This window comes from Micromys minutus, assembly GCF_963924665.1.
Source record: "Micromys minutus genome assembly, chromosome: 1".
NCBI classification, from domain to species: Eukaryota; Metazoa; Chordata; class Mammalia; order Rodentia; family Muridae; genus Micromys; species Micromys minutus.
The window spans coordinates 156,392,978-156,405,242 of record NC_137969.1 but is presented as its reverse complement, the minus strand read 5'-3'; positions in this window follow the sequence as shown (position 1 = coordinate 156,405,242).

Genomic DNA, 12,265 nt, shown 5'->3' with positions numbered 1-12,265 from the left:
CAAGGGAAACCGGAGATGTAGATCCAAACAGCTCTAATCGATTGTCCAAGTGATGAAAATGTAGGTCCAAACAGCTCTAGTTAATCAATTTTCTGAGTTGTGTTGGCATGGTTACAGAAGCAAACCTGGACCTCTGAGAGCAAAGCATCATGGATGTGATTTCTGGTATGAAGAATATGAGGAATACCAGTCTGAATGTACACTGCGTGGCTGGACACTTTCCCCTCCCACCTATAAAGATACATAAATAAGAATGGCATTGTTGTTTTTCAAGACAGGGTCTTACTTGTAGCTCTAGCTGTCTTGGAACTCATTCTGTAGACCAGGCTGGTCTCAGACTCACAGAGATCCACCTGCCACTGTCTCCTGAGTGATTAAGGGTGAGGCCACTATGCTCAGCACAGACATGGCTTCTTCCCTAAAGTCTTCATGACCCTTCTAGGTTGATGTGGTTACTGAGAACATTCAAGTCAACAGGCACCTGGCCACCACTGTGTGCATTTAATAATTTTTTCAAAAAGGTTGACTCTTTAACCAGGATGTGAGCATATATGTAGAGATTGTTCCAGCCAACTTATATAGCTTACAAGGAAATTCATACTGAAAGATTATCTTAAGGGTGGGAGAGAGGGTGAACTCGGTTTGTAATAGATAGTATGTTATTTCCTTCACCTGGTTAACTACACCTCTCCAAACTTGCCATCGTAATCTGTGTCCAAATAAAGCAGAAGACAAACTGCTTATTTTAAAATCTATTTTTATCTACACTCAGAGTCAAACTGTTTTCTTAGGAGTCACTGGGGGAATAAATAAAGCCTTGGTTACAACAGTCTTTGAGTTCTGTTAGAGACAATATGACAAATGGATAGATGTTTTTCTCACTTTAGATGGCTTGATTTTATAACTCCAGTTGTAGTCCAGAAGCCAGTTTTGATTAAAAAAATATAAGAAGTAGAAAGATGGCCCAGTGGTAAAGAGAACTGGCTATTCTTCTAGAGGATCCCAACACCAACATGGCAGCTCACAACTGTCTATAACTTTAGTTTCAGGGGATCTGATGACCTCTTCTGGCCTCCATGGGCACTGCACACACACACATGCTACTGCACAGACAGACATGCAGGCAAAACATTTAGGCACATAGAATAAAAATAAAATTTTAATCAGCTGGTCAGTGATGGCACACATATTTAGTCCCAGCACTTGGGAGGCAGAGGCAAATGGGTCTCTCCATAGGCCAGCATGGTCTATAGAGACACTCACAGGATATCCAGGAACCCTACCTCAAAAAACAAACAAAATTTTAATTAAAAATAAATGTAAAGGGGGCTGGAGAGATGGCTCAGTGGTTAAGAGCACTGACTGCTCTTCCAGAGGTCCTGAGTTCAAATCCCAGCAACCACATGGTGGCTCACAGCCATCTGTAATGGGATTTGATGCCCTCTTCTGGTGTGTCTGACAACAGCTACGGTGTACTTGTATATAATAAATAAATATTTTTTTAAAAGTAAAATGTGAGAGCTACCCAGCTTCTAAGGCCCCCAGAATCTCATTCACACTAGGGACTGATCCCCAGAAGTGAGTTTGTGTGAGACTTGATTCTTCATGGTCCTGGGGGGGGGGGTGATTACGAGGGTTGTGGTTGAGGGAAGTATTCTCATTCTGGAAGTCTGGGACAAAGGAGAGGTGCGCTTGGCAGGCCCCATTGGATCCTCTTGAAAATGGAACAGGACATACCCCACTCTTATGCTGTGTTAGCTCAATAACTGAAAGCCACGTAGGAGTTAGGCATGGTGGCGCACACCCTTAATCCCAGCACTCAGGTAACAGAGACAGGTAGATCTCTGTGAGTTCAAAACCAGCCTGGGTCTACAGAGAAAGTTCCAGGCAAGCCAGGGTCTTCCCCTTGCAGGATTTTCCATCCCACATGTTACTGCCTGGGCAGCCTCACCCCTCTTCTCTCCCAGCCAATGGGGGAATCACAACTGGGGAGCTTGTCAGCTTCCATCCATCAGTTTAAAATGACTGCTTTCATTTTTGGTGTGTTGTCTTGATTCAAGAGACTCCTAAAGCCTGTTTTGATTGACTCAAGACCAGACATGGTAGCACAAGCCTTTAGTCCCAGCACTCGGGAGACGGAGGGCATATAAATTTCTGAGTTCAAGACCAACCTGGTTTGCATGGTGAGTTCCAGGACATCCAGGACTTGGCAGCAATCACCTGAGCCCTTTTCCATGCCGCTTCTCTCCTTATTTTTTTGTCACCATTCCATTACTTTCCAATCCAGATGTTGATTTATCCAACACCACAAGTTCTCACTGGGCTGGTTAGACATGGGTTCTATAAAAAAGCAGGCTGAGCAAGCCAGGGGAAGCAAGCCAGTAAGTAACATCCCTCCAAAGCCTTTGCATCAGCTCCTGCTTCTAGAGCTGCTTGAGTTCCAGTCCTGACTTCCTTTGGTGATGAACAGCATGTGGAAGTGTAAGCTGAATAAACCCTTTCCTCCCCAACTTGCTTCTTGGTCATGATGTTTGTGCAGGAATAGAAACCCTGACTAAGACATCCCCTCTCTTATCTCCCATCTCACCTAGGCCAGCATGTTGCTGTGCAGTATTTCCTGCAGTGACCCACCTCATCTTCCATGTTCAGTACTGAGGTTGCTCCTTTGAAGCTATCTTATCAGCCAGCTGTGGTGGTGTTTGTCTTTAACCCCAGCACTCGTTTCTCCCTCCCACGATGTCATAAGAAAAGGGCAAAGTGATGAAAACATCAGTATCGTCCACTTAACCTGCACTTGGAATGCTTCAGCAACCATATCAGAGTTTGCTGCACCTGCAGACCACCCAGCACCCACACCAGGCCACTCACAACCAACTGTAAGTCCAGTCCCAGGGGGTTCGCCACTCTTTTCTGGCCTCTGAAGCTACCTGTCTGTATATGTGCGGTACACACAAAGGCACACACATACACACATTTTATTCAAACTTTTTAAAAATCTGGAAGTTTGACAATATGCTCTATGGGAAAACAGGCGTTATACCTTATGATGAGATTAATATAGAAACACACCTGAGATCTATTTAGTTAATAAAAAGTACAAAACGGTGTGTGTAACAGAGCCCCAGACCTTAGCACAGTTGTCTCCATGATGGAAGAGCCATTCAGGACATAAAACTCAGCTTGTAGACCGCAGCACCTGCCAAAACAAAAACCTAATCTATCAAACTGTAGTTCTCAAAAAAATCTCAAAAAGTACTAACTTTAATCTTTAGCTTCTATAAACTTGTTTTCTGGTTAACTGTTTTTGTTAACTGAAGTATGTCAACCTAGAATATAGTTTTTGTGCTTAAAAGCTCACCCTGAGGGAGTCAGTGCTACACTGGGATCCTGAGCACCCAGTGTAATCATGACTGGCTAATAAAGACTTTATATCAGCTCAAACCCATGTCTGAATAGTCTTCTCTATCGGATACCCCATAACACGGGTGTCTTAGTTAAGGTTTTATTGCTACTAAGAGACATCTTGCCCAAGATAACTCTTATAAAGGACATTTATTCGGGGCTGGCTCACAGTTCAGAGGTTCAGTCCATTACCATTGTGGCAGGAAGCATGGCAGCGGTCAGGACGACATGGTGCTGGAGAAGGAGCTGAGGGTTCTATGTCTTGATCAGAAGGAAGCCAGGAGGAGATTGGGTTCCACCCTGGGCATTTTGAGCATATATAAGACCTCAAAGCCCACATCCACAGTGACACACTTTCTCCAGTAAGGTCACATATAGTGCCACTTCTTTTAGCCAATCATTCAAATACAGGAACCCACGGGGGCATCCTTATTCCAACAACCACAATAGATGTACAATGCTGCCACAACATGAGCCACTTCTGGTTTTAAAACAATATAACATTGCTATTAGTTCTTTGATTTCATACATATATACAAGGTCATATTTATCTCCTCCCCCTCACTCCTTCCTGATCCATCCCTTACCTCACCCCCTCTCAACTTTGTGGTTTGTTTGCTTTTTAAACTAACCCACTATAAATGCAACATTTATTCACCTATGCAATTGTCATCTAAGAGGCTCACTGCCTGTCTGCTATCCTACACCTAGTCCTGGAAGCTTCTAGACTCTGTCCAATCTAGTCTAAGCCTTGGATGTTTTCAGCCTCTGTGACTTACTACTGATCAGCTTATCCTTTCTTGTTCTTTCTGATCTCTAGCTGGCTGGTTCAACTCAGCTGTTCTGGCTCAAACTCCTCTCTGAGATGACTGATAGATGGTTTCTCTCTTGGCCTCTGACCCTTTGCTCTGCTTGGTCTCAAACACAGGCAATCGGTTCTAATCCTCCGCTGCCTTTTCATTCCCTGGCTTCACCTGTGTCTAGCTTGTTTTCTCTTTGCAACCTGGATCCCTGTAACTCTCCCAATAAAACTGCCTCCGTCTCTTTTTCTCTCTCTAAACTCTTCCTGCTACTCAGCTTCCCTTTCTTCTCCCCTTGTAAGAGCTGGGTATGTTCTATTCTGTCAAATCTTTCTCTGATTCATCACCTTGTTTGTCACTCAATTAGTGACAAAAATCTCAAACATGGGTGCCTCCTACTACAAACCAACTTTATCTTTATTGTTTGGATTCATGGTGTGTCTGTATCCCAGCCAGCAGAATTAAAGGTGTGTTGTAAGGCTGAACCACACCACAAGTAGAAACAGCTTTTTCCAGTAAATAACACAACCTCAGGGTTCACAGTGTGATCGCATACCATGCAATAACCCACAGAGTACAGTTTCTGCTGCCCAAATCCTCCCTTTGGTTTTGTTTTAAAAGTCTCATGCAGCCCTGGATGGTCTTGAGTTCCTGATCTTTAAGCCTCTATCCTCTGCATAGTGGGTCTGCAGGTACGGGCCACCTCATTCTTCTCACTCAGCTCTTCTTTAGTCTCCATTGGAAATCTAGCTTAGAAGACAGATGTTAGGTTTTCATCAATAATTAGAAAGGGGTTGGGGCTAGAGAGATGGCTCAGTGGTTAGAGCACTGGCTGCTCTTCCAGAGGTTCTGAGTTCAATTCCCAGCAATCACATGGTGGCTCACAACCATCTGTAATGAGATCTGATGCCTTCTTCTGGTGTGTCTGAAGACAGCTATAGTGTACTCATATATAATTAATAAATAAATCTTTAAAAAGGAAGGAAGGAAGGAAGAAAAGAAGAAAGAAATAAGGTTAACTATGGACCCAGGATATTGGGCCTCTCTCATAAAATAAAGGTGTTTACAATTAGATGTTTTTCTGTCCCCAGGGTGACACATTTTTAAAGTAGAGTTGTCACGTGGTTTCCCATCTGGCAGCCGGAATTCCCAGTGCTGATTGGGCTATGAGCCAGAGTTCATGGGGTCTGACAAACAAGTGGTTTTCCTGCTCCTCCCGGGGCTGCATCCCTATGAACTACTCACTACCAGTGGGGAGACGGTGTCTGGGCACAGGAGTTGTGGCTCTGTGCCCATCCATGAATGCACCGAGTATTCGATATTCAAAGTCTATAATCAGAACCCGGGAATATACTTACCTCCACAGGAAAAAGTGTAAAAATAGTCTTGAAACAGCACCACCTCCCACAGGCAACATACTCCATCACTTCTTTGGCACACTGATCGATCCCCAGTGGCCTTGGAAGAAGTCAGAATACTCAGTTAAGTCTTCTACACGTTCACAGGGTCTGCAGAGATGGTGTGTACCCCAGTCTCCGCAGATGTGCCACAGCCAAAGGACAGGCAGTGGTGGTTGTGAAGCTTCCGATCTTACAAGTGACAGCTGCACTGTTCTGTGCTCTGCACACAGCTCATTTTTAAAAGCGCTGTCACTGTACATTGTCACCAGCTGGCCCTGAGAGTGTGGGTTTTCTCCTGTGATATAAAACTGTGATCTCCACTAAATGTCACAGCCCTAGCGTGGGATCCCAGCTTAAGGGAGATGGAGGTAGGAGGGGCCTGCTGAGAGTTTGGGGCCAACATTATCTACCTACTGAATTTCAGACTAGCCTGGGCTACAGAGTTTGTGATTTCTGGATTTCTCTCAATACCTGGCTGTCTTGAAGTCTCACTCCCCCACTCCTTCCCCACCCCCATCATTTCCCACTCTGGTTATCAGGTGTGGTCAGATGAGCTCAGAAAGGCTGGGCATGTCTCCCAGTGGGGTTGCCACATTTAGCAATTAAAATACAGGATACAAAGGTGGGGATATAGCTCAGTTGTGGAGGGCTTGCCTAGCATGAACAAGGCCTAGGGTTTGGTTCCCCAATACTGCAAGGAGGAAAAACCATACAGAGTATCCAGTTAGAACTGAATTTCAGATGAACAGGGTGGGTATAGGTAGGTGTGACGATGCACACCTGTGATAATGGCTGTCAGGGGGCAGAGACAGGATGATCAAGAGTTCAACACCAGCCTTGGATGCATAGCAAAACTATCAGAGGGAGAGAAGGGGAGGGGAGAAGAAGTAACAGGGGTTGGGGAAGGGACAGGAGGGGAGGGGAGAGAAGGGAGCACTAAGAATGAGCTATGAACTGCTCAAACAGAAGAGTCCTCACCCCTTGTCAGGGATGGATCTGAGGTGTGGGCATGGAGCACACATCTAGCTGGAGCTGAGGAGAAATCTACAGGAGCCCCTGGGAAAGACTTTTCCCCAGATTAAAGTTAGAATGGAAAACAACAAGTGCATTGTGGGAGGCACCAAGGCTTCCTGCCTTCAGTGACCTTGTGGTCTTAGGCACTGCAGGGGTCATCTTGTCACTCACTTGGAGGGAAAATCTGGATAAAGTCAGAGAGTAAGCCAGGTGTCTGTCTGTCATAGTTCTGAGGTTCTCTCCTTGGGACACCTTGTTCTGTAACATAATTAATCTCCTCACTGTGGGAACCTCTTTCCGCTGCCTGTTCTGCCCATGATTGCTGGCAATGTCCTAAGCAATTCGGCTGACAGGGAAACCGGAGCTCAGTCAGCAGGTGTTAACTGGCTGTGGTGAGTAGGCTCTGAACTCAGCCAAAGAACCTTCCCCAAGCCACACGCACCACATTTCCATTCTGAGGTCTTCAGTCTGGAGCTGTTGTGTGGGTCTTTCTCAACTTCTCACACTTTAGGGATGACAGCAACTCTCCAGACTGTGAGGGCGAGAGAGCGAGAGAGCTTTGCTTCCTCAGATGGGTTAGCTATTTTTGTTAACCGTTCTCGGTGTCTTCAGGGTCACTGACAGCTTTAGAGTGCCGCGCTGACTTCCAGGAAGTGCTAGGCAGGCCACCGCTAAGGCACGATGGTGGGTGTGCGAAGCTGAAGCTGGGGTTGGTGGCCCTGAGGTAGCAGTGTTACCTTTTATGGTGTCTGTGCTTTCTCTGTTGATCACAGTGTAGAGTGTTTCCTAGGACAGTTCTGGTGTTTGTCGAGTGTTTTTACTTCAACGTGTTTGTCGTAGTTCCTACATGTGTGGCCATAGAATTCACAGCAACAACTCAACCGATTTTCCTCCTTTTCTTCTCTGAAGCAACCATACTTACCAGTTTGTTTTCTCTTCTTCTCTTGCATATTGTGTTCCAGCCACAGTCCCCCATCCCCTTTAGGTTATCAGGTTGTTGTTTTTTCCGAATGTTTCTAGTGTTATGTAGGCCTTGAAAAAGCATGCACATATACAAAGCACCTTTCTAAATGTTTGTTTGTTTTTGTTTTGTTTTTAAGTGCTGGAGATGAAACCCAGGGCCTGATATAAACTAGAACAGTGAGTTATATTCCTAGCCCTAGAATTTCATTTTCTGGGGTGAGTGAGTGAGCGCAGCAGGTATTTGAAAATGATGCATAGTATTCTATGGGGCGAGTTGGCACATGTATGTGCAGCCAGAGATCACAGGACAATTTGTGGAAGCGAAGTCTCTCCTCCCATCAAGAAGATTCCAGGAATTGAACTCAGGTTCTCTGGCTTCATGCCAATTGTCTTTCCATCTGAAGGGTCCCCTGTGTCCCTGGCCTGGGGTACATGCTGTTCTACTGAATGGGTGGGCCATGGCTTATAAGCCAGGGAGAGTAAGGACTTACATTTTGGAGGATTTAGGACTTAGATTTGGCACCCCACACCTGTGTTGGGAAACTCCCAACCATCTGGAACCAGGAGAAGTGGAGCCCTCTTCCGGCCTCTGTGGGCTCCGGCATACATGTGAGACATATAACTGACAATACGACCTTTAATGTGAGCACTTGGGAGATGCATCTCTGTGAGTTCAAAGCCAGCCTGACTTACAGAGTGAGTTCTAGGACAGCCAGGGCTACACAGAGAAACCCTGTCTCAAGAGACAAACAACAAAAACAAACAAAAAACCTCTACAAACAAATAAATAAAAATAAGGCTGGAGAGATGGCTCAGTGGTTAAGAGTACTGACGGCTCTTCCAGAGGTCCTGAGTTCAATTTCCAGCAACCACATGGTGGCTTACAACCATCTGTAATGAGATCTGATGCCCTCTTCTGGTGTGTCTGAGGACATCTACAGTGTACTCATATAGAATAAATAAACAAATAAATAAATAAATAAATAAATAAATAAAATAATCTTTAAAAAAAAATCACATTGGCCAACTCCTATTGATAGTCTAGAGAACAGGAGCCATGTTCTGTGGACTGGCCAGCTCTTTCTGAACACTTCAAATACTTTTGCTTTGGGTTTTGCTTATTTGGGATTTTTTTGTGTGTGTGTCTCTGTGTAACCCTGACTGTCCTGGAACTTACTCTGTAGATCTATCTGATCTTGAACTCATGAAGAGCCACCTGCTCCTGCCTCCAGAGTGCTGGGATTCAAGGCATGCACTACTAGCACACCTGGCTATGAACACTTCCACTGTCCAGCTTACCCAGAGTCCTTAGGGAAACAGAAGTAGAGCCCAGAAGAAGGAGGCTCCATGCAGGTGCTGCGGGGCTTATATGAGTACCACCTGCACAGTCACCAGGGCCAGCACCATTGAGAGTTACCGCCACATTCCCAGTGTCTGTGCTTCTGATGGCATGCAGCTCTTGGGTCCAGGACAATGTTCTGAACATTTTATTCATTAGGCTATTTCTGAACACAGTTTATGGCTTTGTTTATGGTCAACACTGAACCTGCTCTCCTGTCCTTCCAAGAATTATAATAAACAGTTTTTAACCCTTCAGCCAGTTCTACCTGCTGCTTTCAAACAAGAGCCCTGTCTGAGCTAGGCACTCTTTTTTCCTAATTTATTTCTGTAGTAGGGAAAGCTTCTGATGCTCTTCCTTGCCTGTATACTTTTGAGCCGCTGTGTGTAAAGCTAGGTCATAAAATGCTAGGACACTGGGGCTGGAGAGATGGCTCAAAGACTATGGCTCACTTCTTGCTCTTGCAGAGGACCTGAGTTCCCAGCATGCAGGTCTAGAGGTTTACAACAGCTGCTGGGAAGAGGGAGAGGGAGAAGAGAGAAAGCAGGAAAGCAAGGCCTCTTGAGTAAGAATCTGCAATGGAAGTCTGCGAGCAGCTACAGAAAAGGGGGAGGTCTTCAGAGAAAGCAGTGGGAGAGCCCAGAGCACCAGGACAAGCAAGCTTGAATTCTTCAAGCTTCAACATCAGAGTTCAGCTGCCACATGGGGACAACCGCCTGTAAGTAACTCCAGCCCCAGGGTTCTAGCGCCCTCTTCTGAGCTATGTGGTACTTGCACACGCTCACACAGACAATGCACATACATGTAAAGTAAAATAAATCTTACAACAGTAATTCAAGTTAAACAAATGTTCTACATCTGAACTGCTTGCCTCTTGGGGGTTCTCAGCTACAGCACAAAGGAAGTGCAAGGTTAGTGCCATCCCTATTTTGGTTTTGGGTACCCCTTGTGGACAATCCAGACAGAGCAAGGGCTCTTAGAGACTGTCAGAAACTTAAGAACAAAATTCACAGGGGAGATAAGATGAGGAGCCACTTGTGCTTGGTTCTGGGTCATCCAAGAAAAGTAGTTCCTGGTTCTTTCTTGTGAGTATCTGTGTGTGTTGGGGGAGGGGGTACTTTCTGTCTTATTATTCAGGACAGTGAAATTGAGACAGGGTTTCTCTGTGTAGTCCTGGCTGTCCTAGAACTAGCCCTGTAGACCAGGCTGGCCTGGAACCCACAAAGTTTCATCTGCCTCTGCCTCTGAGTACTGGGATTTAAGGCCTGTACCACTACCACATGGCTAAATGGGGGTGGGGGAAGCTGGAGAAATGGCTCAGAACTGTGTCTGAAGACAGCCACAGTGTACTCATATAAATAAATCTTTTTAAAAATAGTTTTTTCAATAACAGTCCCCCAACCCCACAAAAAATTATCAAATGTAGTAATACATACATTCTCTCTCCTTCTCTCCCCCCCCCCCCTTTTAAAAATCAGGTCTCACTATGTAACCCTGGCTGGCCTTGAACTCTCACAGATCTGCTTGCCTTTGGCTCCGAAGTGCTAAGATTAAATTTATCCATATCCCAGGGACACTTGTCTTTAGCCTCATTTTCCATCCAATCTGCAGAGGCAGACAGATCTCCATGGGTTCAGGACCAGTCTGGCTTACATAGTGAGTTTCAGGCCATTCAGGGTTACATAGTAAGACTCTGTCTCAAAAAGGTTAAAACAAAGGAAAACTCTGAAAATTGTTTTTAAAAAATGAGAATTTGCCCTGAAGAAGTTGTGTGTGTTGGTAAACACCTGGTACATACACAAAAACCACAACTTTAAAAAAAAATCTTAGATGGAGTAAGCTGTGTATTCTGGAGCTGTTTTAAGTGACCATGGGCCAGCAACACAGATTTAGGTTACCACAAACCCCATGTTCCAATGTGGGAACAGTTTCATAGTTTTACAGAATAAAGAAAGTCACAGATCAAGGCAAGTTTGAAACACATTTGGGGCTACATCCTACATCCGAGAGGCAGGCAGAGAGCTTGGAGGCTTTCTATAGTCCCAAGATGCTATCTGAGGACATCGTAGCCTCTGGGTTGGTGGAATCTCGTGGTCTACAGGGTTTCTGTCTGTCTGTCAGTTCTGACGGAGGCGGCAGGCACTGGCTGTTTCAGTGGGCTAACCTAGCCCAAGGTAAAGTAATGGTCTTCGGCCTGCGCCGCCGCAGTCCTCACCGCGCTGAAGTTCTTAACAGGCCGATTCAGAATCCTGACTTTAAGACCAGCCTAGGTTACATGGGCCGCTCCTGTCTCAGAAGCAAAATAGAATTGCAGCAACAGTAACGCTCAGGTGGAGACTGCCTCCGCCAACGATTTCCGAAACCCAGAAGCCATAAAGGAAGTCTGCCAGGCTCTGCCAGGCACACACACGAGTCACATAAGCTCACTTAGGCATACGTGAAACCGGGTAAATAAAATTCCTTTTTGACCTAGGTTAGCCGAAGAATGGCGAGCCGTGATTAGGGGGGTTGCAGGAATCCAGGAAGGTGAGTTGTTTGAGCCCTGGAATGTTGGCTACTGTGGTTTTGGGAGCGTGTCATCGTTCAGGTTTTAAGAGTAGTGCCGCTGTGGCTGACTGCTACGTTAGAGGGAAGGCATTACTTTCCCAAGTGGTCCTGAGATCCCAGTAGGTCTAAGCTTACCCACTAAGTGCGGCTTACTTTCTTTAAAAAGAAGCTTCTCTGGCCAAGGCTGAGAGGAGCACTGTTCTGTGGGTGGAAACATTAAGAAGGCTGTCTGTCCTTTGCCACCAGCTCCATGTAACAAAGCAACAATGGTAGGTGCCCTCTAAGAAGGCAGCGCCCTCTTCTGACCTCCATGGTTACTGTAAACGCATGATACACAGACATACATGGGGGCAAAAACACCCATATACATAAAATACAAATAAAACTTAAGACCTTTAAGTTGGGGCTGGAGAGGTGACTCAATGGTTAAGAGCACTGGCTGCTCTTCCAGAGGTCCTGAGTTCAAGTCCCAGCAACGGTGGCTCACAACCATCTATAATGGGATCTGATGCCCTCTACTGGTGTTTCTGAGAACAGTTACAGTGTACTCATATTATAAATAAATAAATCTTTAAAAAAAGACCTTTACATTTTCCAAAGGAAAAAAAAAAGAATTGGAGGAGGAGACCAGCCAGAAGAATTTTCAAGATCTTATCTCAATGTACAAAATAACCTAAAAGAACTTAGGATATACTTTAGTGGTAGAGCTGGTACCAAGCATGTGAGTTAATTCAATCCGTAGTACAATCCCCACCGAATAAAGAACAACCGTAGTTGTCATGTTTAACCTCTAGAATGCC